Raw genomic sequence first — 26,212 nt, forward strand, 5'->3', positions numbered from 1 at the left:
GTGGACCCCCTAATTCCACCTCCTGGTGTTCACACCATTGTGCAAGCCCTGCTTTCCTTTCCTTGAGTGGCACCTGTGATGTGTTTCTAACCAACAGAACACAGCACATCCAGGTGACAGGATGCCTTCTGTTACAGAAGACTGCAACACGGTGTTGTTAGACTCTCTACCTTGTTGGCTTTGATGAAGCAGGTGGTCACGTTGGGGAAGCTCAAATGGCAAGGAACAGAGACAACTCTATGGCCAGCAACTATATGGGACCTGAGGGTAGCCTCAAACCCATATGCTCAGTTGCTAAGTCATGTCCAACTCTTTGTGACCCCATGGAGTGTATCCTACCAGGCTCCTCAGTCCATAGGATTTTCTAAGCAAGAATAATGGAGTGTGTTGCCATTCCCTTCTCCAGGGCAAAATTGGGGCTCCTAGTCCAATCAGCTGAAAGGAACTGAATTCTGCTGACCACCTGAGCTTGGAAACACAACACCTTCCCACGTCCAGCCTCAGATGAGACCACTGCCCCATCCAACACCTTGATCATTGCCTTGGGAGACCCTGAAGCAGAGCACTCAGTCAAGCTGTTCACAACCCCTGATCTACAGAAACTGGTGGAATAAATGTAATAAAGATGTGGAGATTTTAGCCACTAGATTTGTGATAATATTTTTATGTATTAGTAGATAACTAATGTGAAGTGAAGTGAAGTTGCTCAGTCGTGTCCAACTCGTTGCAACCCCATGGACTGTAGCCTACCAGGCTCCTCGGTCCATGGGATTTTCCAGACATGAATACTGGAGTGGGTTGCCATTTCCTTCTCCAACTAATATGCCCCTATAATTAAAAATAGTAATGACAATGATATGGGAAAGTTTTTGTTCAAATTAGCAATGCTTTGCTTCAGCTAAAAATAAATGTATTGGTAAAAAATATATATATATATGACTTCTTTGAGTTTGTAATGTATGTAAGATTTTTTATGGGCAATTTATTGTGATTTTCTTTCCTAGTCCAAGTAAATATTCACTTTTGAATCTAAAAATAAATAAATTTAAGACAACAAATTATTCTGATGATCCGTCAGGTTTGGGAACAACTCCCTCATTAAACACATAAAGACACATTAAAGCACAGAGAAGTGGAGCAGTGGGGACAGGTCCAGAGAGGTGAAACAGTGCATACAGGTTCATGGAGGTCATCTGCAAACTGTGCTGTGCTTTGTCCCTCAGTCGCATACCACTCTCTGCGACCCTATGGACTGTAGCCACGTCCCTAAAGACACACGGCTCCAAGACGGAGATGATGCTCTGTCTTCTATTGCCTTGCTGCCTGCCGAATGACAACTGGAATTTTCAAAAAGTAGCAAAGAACAAGATAATTGCTCAAATCAAGGGCAAAGATTCAGTTTTGTCTCAGGTTACATTCATGGCAAACGCTGTTCCTGACATTACCCCGGCTCCTGGGAGGGTAGATGTGTTAAACAGGCACTTATTAAACAATTTTTTTGACAGCTGCTGCCTTGGCAATGACTGCAGTATTTTTTTTTTTTTCTTCTGAATAGCTCCAGATTTGTTTTTGTCTGAGCTGAGGTGGAAAATTGAGAAATAACGGATCTGACGATAATTGACTTTATTAGGGATATGAATGTATTACACACACTGTATATTAAAAACTCATTGCTTTCATATTGGCCTCACACACTGTACACTACTTTTATGGGTCCCGAGTCTCTGGTGCTTCCCCCTTCTCTACTGTTCCCATCCATTTTACGTGCCTCATTCCCTGTCATGTGGAGGAAATAAATGGTTAAAAATCTAAGTGCTCATCAGACACAAGCCAGAGTTCATAAAAGAAAGTGGGCAGGCTTGGGTAATTTAAGATATTGCTGTGAGCTGGTGTTGCAAACAAACAAAAAAAAAACACGATGCACTATTGAACCATAAACACAAGCAATTAAGATGAGATGTTCATTACTGTGAAGGGAAGCCCCCAACAGTATAGAGAAGCATGGGCCACGGGAGGGAGTCTCATTTGCATAAGTATCTATGGAATCCTTGGAGGTCCAAGGAGAGCTTCAAGAGGCCATTTTGCCAAAGGATCCTGATGCCTGTTGGGAAGAATCCTGAGAAAGCCCCAGCACAGGGAATCCTGCTCAGGGAATCACAACCCCCAGGCACAGAGCAGAGACAAAGGGTGACTGTTTCTTTAAGGCACAGTCTGGAAGGAAGGGCTTCCCTGGTGGCTCAGGCAGTAATCAACAGCCTGCCTGCAATGCAGGAGACTGGGGTTCTATCCCTGGATTGGGAGGATCTTCTGGAGTATGGCAACCCACTCCAATATTCTTGCCTGGAGAATTCCATGGACCGAGGAGCCTGCCGGGCTACAGTCATGGACTCACAGAGTCAGACACAACTGAGCGACAAGCACTTTCACTTTCTTTCAGGAAGGAAAGAAGTCCCTCTGAGATAGAAGGAAGGTATCAGACACATGGCAAACCACAGCTGGCATGACAATGCTGTGGAAGTCTGCCTGGCACAGCACTGCCTCCAGAGCAGCATCAAAGAATTCACTGGAGAAAGCAGGGAAAACAGAGAAAGAAGAGAACTCCTGGGGTCATCTTGAATGGCTGGACCTTCCCAGCTTGGCCAAGAAGCAACTCTGATTTGAAGAGCTGGGCAGGAAAAGCCGGGATCAATAGCTGGCAGAACGCTGGCTGATGCCCAGCTGCAGAAGTGCCTACAACCACAGAAGCAACTAGAACTGCAAAAGCGAGAATGTGTCTGAGTTGCTACAGAGGAAGGAGGGATGAGGGATGGCTGGCTATTCTGAGAACAGAACTAGCTGACAGGTCTGAACGAACATCTAGCAAGAGTCGATCCCCCACCCCACCCAGCCCTGAGCCCTCAACCATCCCTGCAGCTGGAGTGGCAGGAGAAAGTTGCTGTCGTTGCTTAGTCATGTCCAACTCTTTGCGGCCCCACGGACCGCAGCTTGCCAGGCTCCTCTATCCATGGGATTCTCCAGGCAAGAACACTGGAGTAGGTTGCCATGCCCTCCTTTGGGGGATCTTCCCAACCCAGGGATCGAACCCGTATCTCCTATATTGGCAGGGGGATGCTTTACCACTGAGTCACCAAGGAAGCATGCAGGAACAAGTAATGACACAATAAAAGTCTCTGAACATTGATTGTGTTCATCACTACTTTCTAGAGTGGAAAGGCAGCCCCAATTATGGAGAACTGGACTTGAAAATTCCCAAGAGCGTGGCACATGGGAGATGCCCCACAGCTGTTCATGAGAGAAAGAAAAGGCAAACAAGGGATGGATGGATGAACAGATAGAGTGAATAAGTGGATGTGCCACTGATACTCCACGCAAGGGCAGGACTGGAGTCGCCTTGAGGAGGCACAACAGGAGGAGGGAGCATGCCAGGCAGAGCCCTGAGATACATGGTAAGCCCAGCTCAGGAAGAAGACAGGCGAGGGAAGAGAAACGAGCAGCCAGCCAGATGACACTGGGTCAACTCAGCCAGTCCCCTCCTGTCTGGAGAAACATCGCAGGCACACATTACAGCATATCGATCAGCCCTGCGAGCCGTGACTGGCATCTAGGGGCCCAGCACCTTCCAGAAGACTGACATTCAGGCAGACAGGTCTGAATGTCACTAGCCAAAGGCCAGAGTGCCTTGCAGCCTGGCTGGGGCCATTAGGACAGGTGAGGTGACCCACAGCCCAATGCAATCACCCTGTATAATGGTTTGAAATTCACTGCCTGTAGCCAGTTTATTTAAGCAGGAAACATATCAGCCTGTGTTAGGGTAGGTGGGGTTTATCAGGGTGTGGGAACCCAGGGAGAGGAAATCAACATGTAGAGACCACTTATTCTGGGCCAGGCTCTCCACCAAAGGCGTAACACCAGCCTGCCGAATAGCCATCAAAAAGTCAATTAGCCCTCTTCGGAGAAGGCAATGGCACCCCACTCCAGTACTCTTGCCTGGAAAATCCCATGGATGGAGGAGCGTGGTAGGCTGCAGTCCATGGGGTTGCTAGGAGTCGGACACGACTGAGCGACTTCACTTTCACTTTTCACTTTCATGCGTTGGAGAAGGAAATGGCAACCCACTCCAGTGTTCTTGCCTGGAGAATCCCAGGGATGGGGGAGCCTGGTGGGCTGCCGTCTCTGGGGTCGCACAGAGTCGGACATGACTAAAGCGACTTAGCAGCAGCAGCCCTCTCTTACAGATAAAGAACTCAGGCTTAAATAAATAAGTGGTCTTTTAAAATTCACATGGGTGATAAGAGATAGAACCAGGATCAAATCTGGATTCCCTGAGCCATGGAAGTCTTTTCTTTCTCATGGTCTCTACTTTGACACTGACACCAAGAGATGCAGATATGCAAGGTGAGATATTTTCCAAGACAAAGAGGCAGAGGGGGAGGAATTCTTAAAGTGTTTCTCCCAATACTGCTGTGGTTATTGTGCAACTGAAGGAGAAATAATTTCTGAGGCAGATGGTGAATAAGATGGTCTGCAGGGATAGCAAGCACAGACAGAAGTGTCCTTTCTTCACTGGGATTTGCACTAGCTCAGAATTCCACCATACACAGGATGGAGTCTAGAAGCGGAGCTGAATCATTGTTTCTGGTAGGATTAGGGTCAGGGTGCAGGTGGCTCAGTGACCCTGAGCCAAAGAATCCACCTGCCAATGCAGAAGACCTGGGTTCTGTCCCTGGGTCAGGAAGATCCCTTGGAGTAGTAAATGGCAACCCACTGCAGTATCCTTGCCTGGAAGATTCCATGGACAAAGGAGTCTAATAGGCTACAGTCCATAGGGTTGCAAGTCGCACAAGACTGAGCCACAGAGCACACACACAAACACACACATGCAGATTCCATAGGATCACCAGGAAGGTAAAGTAAGTGAGGTACAGAGCCTGGAAAACTTTGATACATCCTGCCAAGGGAGGAAAAAAAACCAAGGGACTCAGTGGTCCAGGATTCATTCAATAAACATTGCCAAGTGCCTTCAACAAACAAACTGAGTGTCATTCAACAAATACTCCTGCTCTCAAAGTGAAGTCACTCAGTTGTGCCCAACTCTTTGCAACCCCATGGACTGTAGCCTACCAGGCTTCTCCGTCCATGGAATTTTCCAGGCAAGAGTAAAGGAGTAGGCTGCCATTTCTGTCTCCAGGGGATCTTCCCAACCCAGGGATCGAACCCACGTTTCCTGCATTGCAGACAGACACTTTACCGTCTGGGCCACCAGGGAAGCTGCCCTCAAACTCAGGTCTAAAAAATCCCATGGGAGGAAGTCTTTTCTACACAGCAGTCAGAATCAAGGAGAAGGACAGACAAAGGGGAGGACATTGGCAAGGTCACAAGACGATGCTCTCTCTGGGGAAATGAAGCTTCCAGGTCCAAGTTGCAGGATTGTGTGATTTAATTCATTTATTCAATAAACATCTATTGAATGGTTCCCTTAGGACAGATTATTATATATCAATGAAGAAAATATATAATAAAGTCTCTGATCCCCTTAAACTTGTGTTCTTGAGAGATGTGTCTTATCTAAGGAGCCCCAGTCTCAGCACCTTTTCTCTCCACATGTCTAGCAACACAGTTCTGTTGGCTCCCTCCTCAGGGAGATGGACAATGAGGATTTAGGGTGAGGTTTTTACACACAGGCAGCCTTAAATTTGAATCCAGGATTTGTCACATCCTAAATAAGAGATCAGGCTTCCCTCATGGCTCAGATGGTAAAGAATCTGACTGTGATGTGGGAAACCTGGGTTCCATCCCTGGGTTGGGAAGATCTCCTGGAGGAGGGCATGGCAACCCACTCCAGTATTCTTGCCTGGAGAATCCCCATGGACAGAGGAGCCTGGCGAGTCCCAGTCCATGAGCTGGAGAAGAGTCGGACACGACTGAGCTACTAAGGACAACTAAGAGATCAACTAAACAGAACTCATTGCAAGGGTATCTTCTCACATGTATTATGTGGGACAATAATCTCTTCCTCAAAGCGGTTTAAGACCAGCTCATTTGAGTGTGACAGCATCTAGCCTGACACACAGACTCGGAAAAATACAACTCTGTCTCTTCCTGAGTGGAGCCCTCTCTCTCCCGCAGCCTGAGTTACTGTATCAGATTGTGAACGATGTATCCCTGATTCCAATTCTAACTCTGGCCCCACAGCAGCTCCTGCAGATTGTGGACATCTGCATCAAGTGGAAACACTAATTATGTCATCCCACCATAGCAGACAGAAAACCTAAGTCATCTACTGCGGAAGAGGCAGGGGGAGGAAGGGGGGACTTGAGGCAAAGAGACCAAAATAAAACAACTCTCTGGTCACAGTGAATGAGACCCTTCACGTAATCACATACACCAGGAGGAAACACTTTGGAGAGGTTTCCAGGAAGTTCTTATCTCTAGGTCATGCCTACTGGATGACATTAGGGCTGAGACAAAGGGAAGCACCCAGCATGGCCCAGTTTCTGATCTGGGCTACTGAGTGCAGTAGAGTGCTACCTATAAAGACTCAATAGGGAGAAAGACTCTATGTCTTCATTTATATTATTGATCTACTGATCTTGTGGCACCTAGAGCTGCCTTACACTTACATGAGATCATTTATTTTCCTATTGTTAAGACATCCCCTGGTGGCTCAGATGGTAAAGAAACCGCCTGCAATGGGGGACACCCGGGTTCAATCCCTGGGTTGGGAAGATCCCCTAGAGAAGGGAATGGCAACCCACTCCAGTATTCTTGCCTGGAAAATCTCACAGACAGAAGCAGCCTGGCGGATCACAGTCCATGGGGTCACAAAGAGTTGGACACGATTGAGCAACTAACACTTTCACTGTTTAAACCATATTTGAATTGAGGTTTCTGTTATTTACAGCCATAAACATTCCAGATCTTCAGGGTGTTTGCTGGGCCCTCCAGTTGTCTTTAATTTTTAATATGTGGTGGTTTCCCTGGTGGCTCAGTGGTAAAGAATCTGCCTGCAAACGCGGGAGACACGGGTTCGGTCCCTGGTCCGGGAAGATCCCACATGCCACAGACAACCAAGCCTGTGGGCCATGTATTGAGCTTGTGCTCCAGAGTGAAGAGCCGCAAATACTGGAGCCCGTGCATTCTAAATCCCATGCTCCACAACAAGAGAAGCCCGTGCATCGCCACCTAGAGACTAGCCCCTGCTCTTGGCAACTAGAGAGAAGCCTGCACAGCAATGAAGACCCAGCACAACCAAAAATATATAAAATTTTTTAAAACTTGAAAAATTTAATATGCTACTATTATCTATCATAATCAATGTGACCATTTCTTATTATCGGATACACTACTTTCAATTTTTAAGAATAGTAAATAATATTGTGATTTTACCTTAGGGGAAAAAAGAAAAAGAGTCAATAGGGGCAGAGCAGAGTTAGGAGCTAAGGTAGGTAAGTTACACGGGATGTGTCTGCTTTGCAGGCAGGTGGTAAGAGCAACCAGCAGTTAAATGTAAGACAGCACCCTTTCTAGGAGAAGCCCGGGCAGATCAAGATGTGGGAGATGCTGGGATGTAGGTAGAACCTGTTAACATGGAGTAAATGAGATGACTGGAAAAAGGTAACAGAATGAGAGGAGGGCACTGGGGGGAGAAGACCAGGGACACTGCTGCTTAAAAGTGGACGAGGAGGTGAAGTTGATGAAGTGAATGGCGCAGAGGCAGGCAGAGCCAGAGGCTGAGAGACTCTGCCGCTGAACAGTGAACAAGTGTTATCACCAGGACCAAGGATGCAGAAACCTGGCTGTCCCCTGACAGGATGGATGGGCAACCAAGAGCTCCCTGGGTTCTGTCTTTCTCCAAGGAGTGTGGTTTCAGGGTGGCAGTGACCAAGAGAGAACCTCAGGTGGGATGCTCTGAAGATGAAGTGTGTTCATTTGATTTCCTGGGACTTTCTGGATGATTCATCCTTCCCCTTGTCTGGGAGGTGGAAATGCTTTAGAAAGAAATTGTCCCTGGTTATAAATTCTCTGAGTCCCTTCTTAACCAGTCAGGCAAGATTGATGGGCTGAGCTGGTTGACACAGAAGCAATTGGGAATATCATTATTTGCCTTGTATTTATCTGCATTTATGTTAATGGCTTTGTTCTTGGTCAGAGCTGCTACTAAACTAGGGGAAATGTTTATTGCACTCAAAGTTTTTTGGTGATGAATGATGTGGGAGTCACGGAATAGCCTATGCACAGAATATGTAGAAAACAGTCCCCCCACCTCTGTTTCCACGGCTCTTTTTTTTTAGTCTGCTTCTGATCCCAATAGCACAGGCCTCCTGAAAACTTGGACTAAACCAACTCAATTTTTCATATTCTGCTTTGTCATCTGATTGATTTAATGTTTTTTGTGGTCAGACTTTGCAGAGGAAAAAAACATGCAGACAATTTCTCTCCCTGGCACGCTCTCTTTCGTGTTCTTTTTTTTTTTTTTTAATGGACAATTTCATAAAACCACAGGGCTGGGAAGGACCTTTGTGTGCATTCTTTCCTAACTCCACACTGTATAGAAGCACTTTGGAGAAAAAAGAGACAGAAAGAAGTAACTTTATGGAGATTTTTCACAGGTCAGGCTGTAGGCTCAGATGCTTCGTTTGCATTGTCCTATTTAATCTTCCTGAAATTCTACTGCCCCCATGGTGAAGAGAAATACACTGCGGCTTAGATTAAGAAAACAGTTTGGAACTGCTACTACCTAAATTGAACCCATTTTCTGTTTATGTAAATAACATTTTCTTGGACATCAACCATTCTCATTCATCCCTTATGTATCATCTGTGGCTGCTTTCAGGACACAGTGGCGGAGCTAAGGGGCTGCACCCCAAAGCATCTGGCTCACAAAGCCTAAAATATGTACTCTCTGACCCTTTACAGAAAAAGTTTGCTAACCACCAGTTTAGATGAATTGCCCTGGCCACTGGTAGTCTGCAACAAGGCACGTAGTAAATACCCTGTTCTCAGTCCAAACCCTCTTTCTTGCATGTTACTCCCATGTCGATGGACATGAGTTTGAGTAAACTCCAGGAGTTGGTGATGGACAGAGAAGCCTGCCGTGCTGTAGTCCAGGGTCGCCAAGAGTCAGACATGACTGAGTGACTGAACTGAACTCCCATGTCTGTTCACATGGAGAACAAAGCAGTTCAGGTAGCCCTTCTGTGTGATCTAATCCCCCAAAGTACTCACCCACCTCCTGACACACCAGTAAGGCTTCCCGCAGCAAATTATAGGCAGCAGCGAGGATACAGCGGTCCTCCCTGGTGGCTCAGCTACTAAAGAATCCGCCTGTAATGCGGAAGACCTGGGTTTGATTCCTGGGTTGGGAAGATCCCCTGGAGAAAGGAATGGCGACCCACTCCAGTATTCTGGCCTGGAGAATTCTATAGACTGTATATTCCATGTGGTCACAAAGAGTTGGACAGGACTGAGTGACTTTCACTTTCAGTGAGGACACATGTGTGGAAGACATTTGAGAAACAGGAATTTCGATTCTTCTTCACCCTTTACCCAACAGTGGGTTTCCTCTTCTGTTTCGCAGAAAGGAATCCAGAAAGGATATTAGTTTGATATCATTTCATAAAGATTTGAATACTCTTAGGACCTTCCTTTAGTAGAGAAGATTTCCTGGCAGAGGTAGAGTTGGATGTGGTTTTCCACACCACTATTTATACGATGGAAAGGAAGACGGTTTTGCGGGATAAGGAGACTTACGCAACAGTTCACAGTCAGCAAGTGGTAGAGCCAGGATTTGAACTCAGGGCTACAAGCAAAGCCCACTCTCTTTCCCATGGGGCATTTCTTGAATGAAGCCAGCAGATAAAGAAGTAACTTTCAGAACTGGTCCCCAGTGGAGTGCCCCGGTTTTCTCAGGGTTCACTTTTCTTAGAGGTGAAGTAAACTTGAATGAACAGATGCCAATCAAAGGTAGATATTCCTGGTCCTGAAGGGAGTCAGGAATGTGAAGATAAGAGACAAAGAAGGTGGGGCATATAGAACACATGAGGAGAGAGGGCTTGAGGGGAACTGAAATGGACAGGGGAAAAAAAAAAACTCTGAGTGCAGACTCTTTGGACCAGGAGAAAGTGGGGACCAGGCAGAGCTAGGAGGGGACCCAAGACAGACCACCTGAGGTCCCTCCATGGAGGTCAAGTCTATAAGACATCAGAAGGGTGGCAGATCTGACCCTGGGCCTTTGAGATGTGATTTCTACACTGGTAGACAGTCTGATTAATCAAAGAATTTTAGGACATCAGCAAAGAATGGCGTGATGGGTCATCTGGGTCTGAACTTTCATCTCAGCCTGACATCTCTCTCCAGTGTCCACCACTGGGCATGCCCAGACCCTTCTTGATCACGTCCAGTGACAGACAACCTGATCCTTCTGCATCAGGCAGCTCAAGGAAAGCCAGATGATCTCCTGGTGACTTACACCAATCAACCCCAGTCTTCCTGCAGGAGACAATCGGGAAAGACATAACTACACCATCACATAAAACCTCTTAAAAGAGACAAAGACAGTTTGATATATTTTATGAATTTTAGGACCTATACAACTGTCCTCTCCAAGTTAAACATAAGAATCATCATTTGTAAATGCCGTCTATGCATGATTAGATCACCAGAAACTTCATTATATCCTTAAGAGATCCTCATTTCTGCATGCTAAGTCACTCAGTAATGTCTGACTCTTCATGACTCCAGGGACTATAGCCTGCCAGACTCCTCTGTCCATGAGATTCTCCAGACAAGAATACTGAAGTGGGTTTGCTATTTCCTCCTCCAGGGGATCTTTCCAACCCAGGAATCAAACCCACATCTATTGTGTCTCCTGCACTGGCAGGGGGATTCTTTACCACTTTGCCACCTGGGAAGCCCTTTCAGTCCTACTCCTACTTAATAGGAAAGAAAACTGAGGCTCTGAGAACAGAAGCTCCCCAGGGTAACAGCAACGTGGGCTGGAGGAGAACAAGAGACAGATTTCCAACACGGGTCATTCTTTGAATCTCGTGCAATTCCAAACACCAGAATTTTTAATTCCCTCAGCAATATGGTAACTTTACTCTGGATGTTAAGAAGTCAAAAAGAGTAAGTGGGCATGTTTTTTGTTTATTTATTTGTTTGTTTTTTCATTATATTGACATGGAGGAGAAACAGTAAGTTGAATTGAGTCACAGCTATATAAGAAGGACAACTGACCGGTTGAAGAGTATCTTCTTATAAAATCCCTTAGCTTGTTTCTGATGTTTAAAATAAAAATCCATGGTGCATGTCTCTGTAAATTCAGGAAAGAAATTCACCAATTTCCCAGGAATAGCTGATAAAATCCTATTTCCTGGTACTCATCAAACAGTGGTAATATATATTTGGTAATTGGATAAACTTCCTCTCCTTGTCATTTTAAAATCGATAACATCTTTAAAATGTATTTCCATGATAATTCCCTCTAAGAAAAGTATCAGAGGAGGCAGTTTCATGGACTATAGCTTTATAGACAATGAGGTTAATCAAGCTGGATACATTTTCAAAAATGACCATGAGTTCTCAAGCCTCCAAGGTCACAAAATCGAAATCGACAATAAAATTTTTGTTTGAAATGGCACCATAAAGGCTGATGCCAGTTACCGTTTCCGGCTTTTCTTCCCTCAATTCTTACGCTTAACACTATTTCAAATTAGGAACTGGCCTTCTGTGGGCACCTTAATGGAGCTGTAACTCCTCTGAGTCTTTCGTCCGGGACAACTTCCTTGTGTTACAGATGAAACATCCATGGCCTCATGAACTGCAAGTCTGACTTCCAGAGGCTCAGGGCACCCACTGTCTGACATACACTTATTTTCTGAATATTTTAACGACAAGGGGATTAGACACTTAAAAAATAACAGATTCTGCTTTGCATGAAAATATAATATGTTTCCATCTTAATGATGTAAAAGAATAGCTTGTTATCATGGTGCATCTGAAGAAAAAACAAATTACATATGCAAATGTTTTTGGCTAATTAATTCAATTCTGAAGATAAAATTGGGACAGTACAGAATTTCAAGCAGATTCCTAATAAGTTCTGGAACCTAGCAATTTTTAACTAAGATACTGGACCGTCTATTTTCAGGCAATAAAGCTTCTTGCAGACCCTCAATGCTGGAGCCCGATTTATTCTATGTTTGCAAAGAGCCTTAATAGACTGATACGTTATTTGTCCCATCACTTCTGCGATGTAAAAAGTTCAGGGTCAAAATTTAGACGGCATAGGTGAAACTCCTAGTTAACTTGCACAAATTAAAATACTTCCCAGAAAAACAGACTTCATCTACCGTACCCAGTGTTATAAAGATGAGATTATAAAACCTCTGTCAGTTACACAATTAAGCTGATCTCTGAATGTGAAGGCCCAACTCCATTTAAATGAGTGGAAAGTACATGGATTTGGAGACACACAGATCTTGATTTGAATAATGAATCTGCCAGCTATTTGCTATGCGAGAGAAGAAAACAGTTAAAAGACCTAATACAAACTCAATTTTTTCACCTGTAAAGTGGGCTTAAAAATGTCTACCTTTAAGGGTTTTCTGTTGTTGTTGTTTGTTTTCTTTTTAGAAAATTTAGAACAAAAAATATATTTGTGTTGGAGGAAAAACAAAAAAGCAAAAACAAGCTTTACAATCCCAGCTGCCTTTTATGAATGTTTGTTCCTAATAAAAGAAGAAACATTTTGTTCTGCCATGAGATAAAGAGGCCTTGACAATCTCAAAAATCTTCAGAAAGGCTTTGGGCTAAGCTTATCTCATCCAGAATTCAGGGATCAAGAAAGACTCTAGATTACACAGTAAAGAAACTGTCTTAGAGCTTGGTATACAGTAGATTCGCAGGAATGTATTTGTTTACCATCTAAAGGCGGTGTTGCAGTGCTATAATATCCTAGTTTTCTAGAAGGAGTACCAAGAAGTTCCTTTTGTCTTACAGGAGCATCTAATTCCTTCAGCTCAGCAGCACAGAGAGAGAATTTTTATTATACACCCGACGGTGGCTCCAGACAAGTGGTGGAGGTCTACAAAAAAGAGTATACAAAAGGCACACAAAGCGTGTGCATACACAGTCACCACATCCTAACCTCTGGCCAGGAAAGATACGGCTGGTCTATGCTGGATCTGCCCAGGACTCCAGAATTCCACATGGTTAAGGAACTAAAGTTGGCCTGAAGGATTAAACACATTTCCCGTTATTTATGTATCCCAGTAAAAAGGGGACTTTCTGGCATCTCTGCCCAGGGCCACCTCTCTAAATGTCGCTGTCCATGAGGACAGAGGAATACTGAGGGTCACTGGCTGGGAGGTTTGCATCAGAAGGACTCCCTCAGATCACAGAAGTCAAGGTCTTAGTCTGGAGTCAGTGGAGACAGGGACCACCTGAACTCACGTCCCAGAAAAGCACTGAGAGCAGGCAAAGGGACACCGGAACTGAATAATGGGGGGCAGCTCAAAGAAGAGCCAGCAGGGCCCAGACAGAGGGCGGAAATAGGGCACGGAGCCTGGGAGTGCCTGGCAGGCGGCGGACCAGGACACTAGGTTCCCAACATTCCCCACATCTCAAGGAACTGAGGCCAGGAAGCAGGGTTGAGAGGAAGATACCCGGAGCAGGAGTAAGGGGAAGACATGAGGCTAGAAAACAGCTAAGGGCCACAGGCATGACAGTCAGGACCAGGAGCTCGACCCAGGGCTTAATGAGGACTCATGGGACTCCTGGAATAGCTGCCAACCCAAAATAAGTTTCATCTGCAAGGAAGGCCTTAGGTCTTGGCCCAATATCCAGGAAAAGCCCAAGGGCAGGCAAAAACTATTCTTCGAAGTCAAGATAATAGAGGCCACTACTACATATGGAATAGATAACTAATACGAACCTACTGTATAGCACAGGGAACTCTACTCAATACTGTGCAATGACCTCTATGGGGAAAGAATAAAAAGAAAAAAAACAACAATGGATATATGTATATGTATAACTGATTCATTCTGCTGTGCAACAGAAACTAACACGACATTGTATATTAACTACACTCTAACAAAAATTAACTTAAAAAAAATAGTAACATCAATGGGTGCAGTGGCTCAGACAGTTAAGAATCTGCCTGCAATGTGGGAAACCCAGGTTTGATTCCTGAGTCAGGAAGATCCACTGGAGAAGGGAATGGCAACCCACTCCTAGATTCTTGCCTGGAGAATCCCATGAACAGAGGAGTCTAGTGGACTGCAGTCCATAGGGTCACAAAGAGTCGGACACTTTCACTTCCCCAAAATGATCATACTAAGTGAAGTCAGACACAGAAAGACAAGTATCATATGATATCACTCATGTGAAATCTAATTTTTAAAAATTATACAAATGAATTTATTTACAAAATAGAAACAGACTTACAGATATCAAAAACAAACTTAAGGTTATCAAAAGGGAAATGTGTTGGGGGAGGGATAAATCACTTTGCTATACACCTGAAACTAATACAACATTTTAAATCAACCACGATCCAAGAAAATTAAAAAAAAAAGAGAGATCACACACATACAAAAAAGTTGATTGTTATAAGGTATAATTATTGTGGAAGAATTCTGATGAAAAAATCTGCTATATGCCAGGTTCACTATATGCCTGCTATGGTTAAATGCATTAAATGAATTGTCTTCTTTTTATAAGAACCCTAGGAGATGAATACTATCATTTATCCTCATTTTAATGATAAGGCAACAGAGTGATGTGGGTAAAGTAACTTTGCCCAAGGTTGCCCCGTTATAAAGTGGTAAAGCCAGTATTTGAATTCAGGTGGTGATTCCAGAGCCCAAGGGTTAAGCCTTTGTGTCTACTGTATGCAGAGTTAGGGGAGTGATGATCAGAAAAGAGATTTTCAGTAGAGGCAGGGAAGGTCCATAAACATTGATCACAGTGTTCTCCTTGATGCTGAGAACTTAGGTACCACAAAGCCAGGGGCATCATATGTTAATAGAGTTGACCGTATGAAAGGCAGACTTGTTACCCTCTCTGTCTGACTCCAACTCCTAAAGGGCTGTTGGAAGACAGGGAAAAACAGAAGACCAGAACATGATCGCCTTCCTGAGCCTTTCTGGGGCACAGCCAAGTCTGGCCCCATCTAATCTTCTAACTGAATTTATCTTCAAATTGCCAAAGCCCCACCCATGCAGGAATGTGGGGCAAGGGAAGATAAGCACGTCATCCTCACTTTTTAATTTCTTTTTTCATCGTCTTATCACAAGTTCTTTGGTAATTTTCCGATTTCAAAGGAAATATTTGGAAGGATATCTGAGAACTGGATGCGTTCATGTTTTACACCAAATGCTTTCAACATGAGAATCCACCCAATCGTATCTAATAAAAATATCCTCCCTGAGCTGGTACCAGGAGGTTTCATTAAAATAGCAGTCGATAAGCAGAGCTGATTTGGCAGCAAGGAAGGAAAAATCATAGGCGTATCAGGCCTTTGGAATTCAACAGTGCAGCTGAACCTAGGCCCTTTTCAGTGGCCTAAAGACCAGTCTCAGTCTTGCCTCATCAGACACCAAGGAATGTATTAGACCAAACAGTGCTGAACTGTCAGTTTGAGAGTAATATTAGAGGTCTTTTCTCTCTCCATCATGTGGAAGCCATCATTGCCATGAGAGAAATAGAAGAAGGAAGGAATTATTCCCAGCTGGGAGAAGCAAGGAATGCTTCCTGGAGGAAGTGGCATCTAAAGCTGGACTTTGACTATGGATGAGACCTGGGCATCAAGGATAGGAGAGGGCTTGCTCTGAGGGGTAATGAGCACAAAAGGATGTGAGATCAGGGTTGCGGGTGAACAAGGGACATACATGACACAATTAAAGTTCAGGTTTCCCAGAGTTAAAGGGCTGTGGGGAGCGTGAGAACAAACATGGTCAATCCATCATCACTGGCTTCTGCTATTTGGATATATATTTACTCATTAACCCAAAGGGTATGCTGAGGTCCCTTTCAGCTCTGATCATTCATAATTCTAACTCCGTCAGTTTCACATACCAGCAACCTTGAAGATTCTGTAAGGATGAGGGGGTACTGAGAAGCATGAGCTGAAACTCTGGCTGGCAAAAGTGGAAGTGTTAGTTGCTCAGTCATGTCTAACTCTTTATGAGCCCATGGATTAGCCCTCCAGGCTCCTCTGTCCACAGAATTCTCCAGGCAAGAATATTGAAGTGGGTAGCCATTCCCTTCTCCAGGGGATCTTCCCAAACCCAGGGATCGAAACCAGGTGCCCTGCACTGCAGGCAGTACCTTTACTGTCTGAGCCACCAGGGAAGCCCAAAGCCTCCTCAAATCCCTCTAGAGTAATTCCAGCCTTTTGCACATGGTGTTTCCCCTGCCTGACATCCTCTCTGCTTCCTCTCCCCAATGTGGCTGGAGAGAAAGAGACTCAGCTCCCATATCTCCTCTTCTGTGACTATTTGCTGTCCTCTTTGTGGCCATCCAGCAGCTCTGCACTCCAGGTTTCCTCTTCCGCTTTCCCATGACACTCTGTCCACCCCTTCAGCCCTGGCCACATTGTGCAGAGTCTACATGTGTCAGTAACAACACCAATGGTAACAGAGGATACAGTCTCCAGAGCTCCCAGGACCAGCTGGATTTTCCCTGCAACACTCCATCACTTCCGTCAGAGAGCCCTGGACTGCATGACCAAAAAGACCTTTTCCTCTAGAGAAGAGCGTGGAGCCAGGCTGCCTGGGTTTGCAGCCTGGTTCTGCCATGTATCCAGCTGGGTGACCTTGGTTGGGTACATTACCAGCCTCTCTGTGCCTCTGTTTTTCTCGTCTGGAATATGGGACAATAATCCCACCTATCTCATAAGTTCTATTAAAACTGCCGTAAGCCACCTGAGAAAATGGAGGTCCCTGAGGCTAAGACGGAGGTTCAGTGAGTCAATGATGTGGGACACACTTAGTGCTTGGCATACAGGCGGTGTTCCATACAGGCATTACTTTTAGGTGCGAACTCAGGAGTTTCCTATGTCTTGGCAACTGTGTTGGATAAATGAGGAGATTTTCCCAAGGTTCCTCCCAGCTCCAGCATCTTCTAGTCTCAGCTGTCACTCAGTGGCCTGAGGGCAGGGCAGGACGCTTGGGCAGGGCAGGGGGTGGGCTCACCTCAGGGCAGCCCCAGCGCAGCAGCACAGCCTCCAAGTCTGTCTCAGGCACCCAGCACACAGATGTTTCAGGTTAAAGCCTGTGACTAAGAGAGCTATGGAAAAACCACCCTTCAAAACAACTTACTTTTAAACTTCTAGTACATGAATTAGATCTTAAAAAAAAAAAAGCAAAGAAGAAAGAAAAGAAAAAGCAAAGTAACTGATCTGTTTTGTGCCAGAGCTGTTTGGTCTCTCCAAACACTTAGTCCAGCCGCTCTCATTGTCTGGGATCAAAGCATCTTCCCCACAGGCTGGCTTTGTTCTACTCTGAGCAGAACAGGCTGAAAGGAGAGCTCCTCCAGGCTTCCTGCCTCCCTCCCCCTGAACTTTGAGGGAACAAAGAGATTTACAAGGCAAGGATCCCAACTACAAGGTGCTAATGATCAGAATCACACGCAGGCAGGTCTGGACGAGTGTTCCCAAGTCACAAGGCTTCAGGGAGGGGGAAGTGCTGTTGGGAGGAACCAGGAGCAGGTGGGCAGGGACCCAGGGCACCTGGGTCTGCCTCTTGGAAGACAGAGCACTCCTGCTCTAGGAGCATCTCATCCAGGAAGGATGCCCGACCCCCACGGATACTCAGGGGCCTCTCCGGCTCCAGGGATCAGGAGGCGCCACCCAGCAGACCAGGTCCCCTCTTGTGCAGCCCTGGGAAGTTATTGTTTAGTCTCAGTCTGTGCCGGCAGTGGCAAAGGGTTTGCTGAGAAGGACAGAACACGGCTCCGGAAGGAGTCCTGTTTAGCATGAATCAGAACCACCTCCAGGGCTTGTTGAAATATAGATTGCTAGGCCCCAGGCTCAGAGTTTCAGATTCAGTAGATCTGGGTAGAGCTTGGGAATTTGCATTTTGACAAGGTCCCAGATGCTGCTGGTTTAGGGACCATCCTTGAGGGCCGCTGCTCTGTACAACTTACTCTCAGGTTGAGACACAGCAAACCACACAAGGCCAGTTATGGTCTCTTACCTCAGCCTCTGGATGCTTCTCCCCAAGGATCCAGAGACCCTATAAGCAATGAGGCTGAGTGAGTGCTCACTGCCCACCTGGGTGACTGTTCTCCTGGGTCAGGGTGGAAACCTCGCATGAGGGTTCACTGGATAATGTGAAAAGCAGAGGGCAGCACTAGGGCCAGCCAGAGCAGGAGACACTGCTAAGTAGACTCTCTGGCTCCTGCAAACCCACATAACAGCTGGGTGGCCACGGCCAAGTCACCGAAACTTCACGAGGCTCTGCCTACTTTTTGGAGAATGAGGAATGACAGATGACTCCTCCCCGAGTTGTTAGAGATTTTGGAACCCCTATACCACTCACATCAGGCTCTGTGATAACGTGAGTTTAAAAGACAACCTAATCTAAGTGACCTGCACTTCAGTGCAGTTACTCAGTCATGTCTGACTTGTTGCAATCCCATAGACAGCAGAACGTCAGGCTTCCCTGTCCACTACCAATTCCCGGAGTTTGCTCAAACTCATGCCCATCGAGTCAGCGATGCCATCCAACCATCTTATCCTCTGTCGTCCCCTTCTCCTCCTGCCCTCAATCTCTCCCAGCATCAGGGTCTTTTCTAATGAGTCAGTTCTTCATTATCAGGTGGCCAAAGTATTGGAGTTTCAGCTTCAGCATCAGTCCTTCCAATGCATATTCAGGACGGATTTCCTTTAGGATTGACTCGTTTGATCTCCTTGAAGTCCAAGGGACTCCCAAGAGTCTTCTCCAACACCACAGTTCAAAAAGCCTCTCTAACCTAAACTCTCTCTGTCCTTTCTGTGAGCTCAGCTTTTGCCTGCAATCCCTACAGCTGATTGCTGATTCATGGTGATATACGGCAGAAAGCAACACAATATTGTAAAGCAATTATCCCCCAGTTAAAAATAAATAAATTTTAAAAAAGAAACCAAAACAAGATCTCTGTGTGGTCGTAAAATAATAAAATCAATGACCAGATACCTCTGATGTCACAGCGCTGAGTTGTCTGTGAGGGGCAAGACTGGGCTTGAGTCCCCATGAGCCAGGCACACACAGAAGACCGTGGTCCCACTGCCCAGAGAATCCAAGGAGAGCCGGAGTCTCAAGGCTGAAACCAGGGAGACCAATAGTGCACCAGCCTCATGAGTGAAACAAACAGCAGTGCAAAGGCAGGGCCCACTCAGAACACTTTTTCAAATGCCAGTAAAATAAATGGTATTTCCAACTGTATTTCCAAGAAAGCACATGCTCAGGTCACGGTGTCTCCAGCCTAGGCAGTTCTTCCTTTGGTAATCCACCCAGGTGCTGCTTCAGGTTACACATACCATGACTCAAACAATACTAAGAGCAACCCCTTCCATGGGGCAAGAACACTGGGGATATGGGGAGGATGGGTGGGATGTTGGACTTGCTGTCCTAAAGGGAAGAGGCAAACCCAGGGTTCCAGACCATGGCCCGTTTGGGATGGAGATTCCATGTCAGGCGATTCCAGCACAGTTTCAAATGGGCTAAGTCTCCCACCTTTCTTGCCGGGCTTGCCTCCAACTGTTGAACCTGAACTCTAAAATATGTCACGGCAATGCTCCCATGTTAATGATCCAACGTCAAGTCATCTCATTCATATGCAAATGCTCTGACACAGACGCTATCTGAAATGAATTCAGATGGAATATGCCAACATCTTTTTTTTTTTAATCCTTCCAGAGAGTTATGATGTTGCTACATAAGTTAATGAGAGGAATGGAAGAGCAAACGCTGCTCCTGAAACCTGTCAGCGGTATAACTATTTAGATGGGTATTAAAGCCAGACACTGTCATATAATTTGAGGGTATGGTTGAAGACATCTTAAGAATATTTTGTTTCTGACAATTGAATCATAATTTTAATAGACATCTCCAAAAAGAGAAGCGGTGGTAGCAGCTATGTAACGTTTATTTAGGAGCTGGTGAAGATCTTTGATTCAAAGTGCTGGCTGAAATGACAGCACCTGGTTCTTAGAATGTCAGTCCTGCCAAAGGGCTTGTATTTTATTATAATAGGAAGTGAAAAAAAAAAAATATATATATATATATATTTCAACTCAATGCCCAGCACTATGCAAAGTGCTACACATTCACTTTCTGCTTAATCCTCACTGCAGCTTTGTGAGAGAGCAACTTTTAATACCCTTGTTTTATGGATGGGTAAACAGAAGCACAGAGAGGGCAAGTAACTAGCCCAAGGTCACACAGCTAATGAGGGGAGGAATCAAGATTTCCACCTTGTAGTCTGGTTTGAGTTTTACTTACTGGCCTATTCTCCCTGTGGGCAATGAATTCTACTGCTTTAATCTTAAAGGTGGGAAGAAGCTGGTCAGCCCAGGGAAGCACTGACCTGGTCATACTTCTAGTAGACACCACTTTGGAATAAAACCATGTTTCTTTAACCCCCAGCTAACATGAGCCTTTCATCAAATCTTACAAAGGGATGGTATGATTTGTGAAAGGAGTAGAATATTTAGAGAAGCTAAAAACCGGATTAGAATCTTGGTTTTGGCATTTGTTAGATCTGCTGCCTCAGGCAAATGTCTAAACTTTCTCAGCCATGGTTTGATCATGTGAACAATTGGGAGATTCCTGCTCCATCTTCCTGGGTTGCCACTGGAGAGACCTGAGGTCCAAAATTAACGTTTGTGTGAAAAGTCGCACTTTTGCCATCGCCCTGGAGCCCAACGCAGTGGCTGCCCTGAGCTCAGAAAGCAGATGAGGCAGGTGGTGTTTAGAACAAAGGCTCCACGACCACCTTAAAGAGTGATGTTACTGGATTGTAAAGGGAACAACAACACAAGTGCCCATCCCCACTGGAATGGATGTGTCGACCGACAGGCTGTTATAGAGCAAGCAGGATAAACAACTGACAACCATACACGACAGCCCTGATGGTTCTTGCAAATGTAAGGTCAAGTGAAAGAAGTCAGATGGAAGAGTACATGCATGTGATTCCATTTATATAGAGTACACAGGAGGCCCATGGAGGTCACCCTGCAGGTTGGTCACCAGAAGGGACAATGAGGAAGGGGGCTTCTAACGAGTTGCCAATGATTTGTTTGTTATTCTGGATGCTAATGACACAAGCCTGTTAATTCTACAAGGCTGTGAGAGGCTATATACTGACAGTATATGCACTTTTCTATATATTTCAATAAAATTTTAAAGGATTTCAGGGGCTTAATTCTCCTCTCATGGGACTTCTCTGGTGGTTCAGTGGCTAAGACTCCACGCTCCCAATGCAGGGGGCCCAGGGTTCGATCCGTAATCAGGGAACTAGATTCTGCATGCCACAAATGAGAGTTTACATGATGCATTAAAGACTGAAGATCTTGCATGCCACAACGAAGACCTGGCACAGTGAAATAAATGAATAAAAATCAATATTAAAAAATTCTCCTCTCCTGAAAACAGTCTTTGACCTCACAGAGCCAAAAGAGGCATGAGACATGAAGAGGGAGCCCACCCAGTCCAGCCCATGAAGAAGGACCAGGGGTGCATCCATACCCCTTCTAAAAGAGTTTTGATGGCAGACACATGAGAAGGCTGTCTTGGGTGGTGAGAGTGCAGGTGGGCAGAGCCTGGGGGAGAAGGAAAAAACTAAAAGACAGACTGGGGGCCTAAGACCACCACCTCAATAGCATCTGTTCATGTGAGTCTTCTCGTCTTGCATGCAACCACTACTCACCGACTGCTGCAAAGCATCATCTAAGCATCATTGTGTTTGGTCTCACAAGAGTCTTCTAAGATAGCTTTTATTGTTCCTCTTTACAAATGGTGGAATCCAGACTGCGGGCAAATAAGTCACTGCTCTAAATGCAGCCAGTAAGCAGCCCATCTGGAATCTGAACCAGTCTATCCGATTCCAAGAACTGCCCTTTGACCAAGGCCCTGCTCCTCCTCTCCATGGGAAGGTAATTCTTCCTCCTTCCTGTTCGTGGGCCAGAACTGGACAGTTATGATGGCATGTGGGTGAAAGTGAACCAGAGACCTTTAACCTCAGCCTGGTAGGTTTTTAATTATTAAACCTCTTGTTAGATCCTTATGCGGTAGAGAACTTAAGGCACTGATTCAAAGGACAGGAGCCACCTGAATCATGCTCTGGAAGTGGTTTCGCAGTGAATTAACAAGTGGAAGAATGGACAGGGCACTTGGCGAGGGCTGTGGAGCTGACTTACTGCATCACATCCTCACGATAAAGGTGGGAGCAGACTTTTGTCCCCACATGCATACACATGAGAAAATGAGGCCAAGAGCGTTGGTTGGAATGACTGGCTAAAGAATGCTCAGTGAGGGAGTGGCACTGCCAGAAACAGCCAGGCCTATTAATACACACTTGAGACACTTCTGCCTGGGTGTCAACACCCCGGCACACTGTTTAGACAGCAAAACCTCAAAACCATGTTAAAGAGAAGCCGCTCTTTACTTAATGAAGCCGAATTATCCTTTAAAAATAGGGCTGCTATTTATTGTATTTCTGGAGCACAGAGCAGATGAGTGGAATATTTTAATACTATGTTCTGAGAAAGATGTGAGTTCAAACCAGTGATGCAGTTGACAAAACATGAGGATACACCTTCTTCGGCAATGCAGACAAATTCCCCCTCTGCTTGTTCCTTTGAGATCTCTCAATAGTATCCAATCCCTGTTTGAACCTGAGGGTGGACTCAAAGGAGTCTGCTTCTTGACTCAGAGTCTGCATATCATGGCTAAAAGGAGATCCCAATGGCCCAACTCCAGGCAAATCTCAGTCACCCTCAGCCTCTCACTCAATGCTAACACTAAGCAGAGGTTTTTTCAGTAGTCATGTACAAATGTGAGAGTTGGACCATAAAGAAGGCTAAGCATCAAAGAATTGATGCTTTCAAATTCTGGTGCTGGAGAAGACTCTTGAGAGTCCCTTGAACAGCAAGGAGATCAAATCAGTCAGTCCTAAAGGAAATCAACGCTGAATATTCACTGAAGGACTGATGCTGTAGCTGAAGCTCCAATATTTGGCCACCTGATGTGAAGAGCTGACTCATTGGAAAAGACCCTGATGCTAGAAAAGATTGAAGGCAGGAGGAGAAAGGGGTGACAGAGGATGAAATTGTTGGATGGCATCACCGACTCAATGCACATGAGTTTGAGCAAGCTCCAGGAGATGGTGAAGGACAAGGAAGCCTGGCATGCTTCAGTCCATGGAGTTGCAAAGAGTCAGACAAGACAGCAACTGAACAACAATGAGAGAATGTGAAGGGTCTTTGATGGACACTCCTGCTCTGAAGTTCTACTTGATACCCCATGGCCAGCACTTCATTAGAGGCCATAGTGAGAAAGAAGAAAAGCAAGAGTATGTCCACACACCTAAAGCAGAAATAACAAGGAGATGTACATAAGGCAAAAGAATCTTGTAGGATCCAGTAGAGACCATCTGAAATGCCCCTTCTTCCCACAGAACCAACCCCAAGCATGAAATAATTTCTCCTATCTCCAGAAGGTGCTGAACCAGGAATCTAAATACCACATAGAAAACAACTTCGTTGTTGTTAAGTTGCTAAGTCACGTTCAGCGCTTTGAGACCCCATGGACTGCAGCACACCAGGCTTCCCTGTCCACCATCTCTCAGAGTTTGCTTGAACTCGTGTCCATTGAGTCAGTGATGCCATCCAACCATCTCCTCCTCTGTCCCCCCTCTCCTCCTGCCCTCAATCTCTCCCAGCATCAGGGTCTTTTCCAATGAGTCAGCTCTTCACATCAGGTGGCCAAAGTATTGGAGCTTTAGCATCAGTCCTTCCAATGAATTTTCAGGGTTGATTTCCTTTGGGATTGACTGGTTTGATTTCCTTGCTGTCCAAGGGACTCTCAAGAGTCTTCTCTAACACTGTTCTTCGGTGCTCTTGTACTATTTTCCATTCTCAGTACACGTTGATTAATATGTCCCATTGTTTTAGAAAAGGCAGAGGAACCAGAGATCAAATTGCCAACATCTGCTGGATCATAGAAAAAGCAAGAGAGTTCCAGAAAAACATCTATTTCTGCTTTATTGACTATGCCAAAGCCTTTGACTGTGTGGATCACAATAAACTGTGGGAAATTCTGAAAGAGATGGGAATACCAGACCACCTGATCTGCCTCTTGAGAAATTTGTATGCGGGTCAGGAAGCAACAGTTAGAACTGGACATGGAACAACAGACTGGTTCCAAATAGGAAAAGGAGTTCGTCAAGGCTGTATATTGTCACCCTGTTTATTTAACTTATATGCAGAGTACATTATGAGAAACACTGGACTGGAAGAAACACAAGCTGGAATCAAGACTGCTAGGAGAAATATCAATCACCTCAGATATGCAGATGACACCACCCTTATGGCAGAAAGTGAAGAGGAACTAAAAAGCCTCTTGATGAAAGTGAAAGTGGAGAGTGAAAAAGTTGGCTTAAAGCTCAACATTCAGAAAACGAAGATCATGGCATCCAGTCCCACCACTTCATGGGAAATAGATGGGGAAACAGTGGAAACAGTGTCAGACTTTATTTTTCTGGGCTCCAAAATCACTATGGATGGTGACTGTAGCCATGAAATTATAAGACGCTTACTCCTTGGAAGGAAAGTTATGACCAACTTAGATAGCATATTCAAAAGCAGAGACATTACTTTGCCAACAAAGGTCCATCTAGTCAAGGCTATGGTTTTTCCTGTGGTCAGGTATGGATGTGAGAGTTGGACTGTGAAGAAGGCTGAGCGCCGAAGAATTGATGCTTTTGAACTGTGATGTTGGAGAAGACTCTTGAGAGTCCCTTGGACTGCCAGGAGATCCAACCAGTCCATTCTGAAGGAGATCAGCCCTGGGACTTCTTTGGAAGGAATGATGCTAAAGCTGAAACTCCAGTACTTTGGCCACCTCATGTGAAGAGTTGACTCATTGGAAAAGACTCTGATGCTGGGAGGGATTGGGGGCAGAAGGAGAAGGGGACGACAGAAGATGAGGTGGCTGGATAGCATCACTGACTCGATGGACGTGAGTCTGGGTGAACTCCGGGAGTTGGTGATGGACAGGGAGGCCTGGTGTGCTGCGATTCATGGGGTCACAAAGAGTCGGACACAACTGAGCGACTGATCTGATCTGATCTGAAAAAAAAATGTTATCACCAACTTTGAATTTACACTATGAGCCTGAATCCTGCCTCCATCACGGCTGGAGATGGCCCCCACTGCCAGAGCTGATACTCTTCAGATGCTAACAACTCTCTCTCCTGACCCTGAGACTTTCTCTCTTTCTCTGAGGTCCGCTGGCTTTCCCAAAGCTGCCCCGTCAGTGTCCGTTATCAGCCCCCACATTCAGACACAAGCTGGCATCACTGAAAATACCAGCCTCCCTTCTCCAAAGAGTCCAGCCCCTGCTTCTCTCCCAGCCAACAGAAACTGCAAGGCTCAGGACTCCCCTCCTTTGTTAATGAGGATCAAATCTCACTCTCTGCTAACCCAAAGAAAGGAAAAGGCAGCCAGTCATTCCAAGAGGCTGTAAAAGAGCTTCCTCTAATCCTCCCAAAGCACTCGAGAGACGGCTTTCAGCCAAGTCAGGGTCATTTCATGTATTCTGCTCTGGAAAAGATATTCAAAATGATTAAGTTCATTAGAAAAGAAAGGGGAAAAAAAAAAAAAAAAACGGTCTAAAGGAACGACCTCTGCCCAGCAGCTGCGTTCAAGCAAGTACCTTCTCTAAGGATCTGATGTGTGTGGGAAAGCTCAACAAAGGTATGTGGGAAGGCAGGAACCACCCACACCAGGGAGCGGGTCTTTCTGCCCAGCAAAGCCGCCACAGTGCCACACAGATCAGAAGCAAACAGCACTCTAGTCCTGGTGCCGAAGAGGAACCAGAGAGGATCACACAGTCTCTGTCCTCAAACATCTTCCAGTCTGGACAGAGAGATGACAGATACAGAGAAAACATAAGACCTTACCAGACCTGACAGTGGACACAGAAAAAAGGAGCCCTGGAGGGAG

General features: G+C 45.4%; 1 protein-coding gene across 5 annotated transcripts in view; it reads right to left on the bottom strand.

Moving 5' to 3' along the window:
• Positions 1 to 26,212, bottom strand: part of LOC129631575 (uncharacterized) — a 478,809-nt gene that overhangs the window by 135,844 nt on the left and 316,753 nt on the right. For 3 of the 5 annotated variants that reach the window (XR_008704088.1, XR_008704086.1, XR_008704087.1), the window contains exon 4: positions 13,137 to 13,231. The exons of 1 other annotated variant lie outside the window; for it this stretch is intronic. The gene's annotated coding sequence lies outside the window, so the exon portion shown is untranslated. Of the gene's footprint in view, positions 1 to 10,128; positions 10,489 to 13,136; positions 13,232 to 26,212 lie in introns of those variants that run through there. One more of the 5 variants, XR_008704089.1, reaches the window with a different exon arrangement.

Source organism: Bubalus kerabau, chromosome 17, assembly GCF_029407905.1.
Source record: "Bubalus kerabau isolate K-KA32 ecotype Philippines breed swamp buffalo chromosome 17, PCC_UOA_SB_1v2, whole genome shotgun sequence".
NCBI lineage: Eukaryota > Metazoa > Chordata > Mammalia > Artiodactyla > Bovidae > Bubalus > Bubalus kerabau.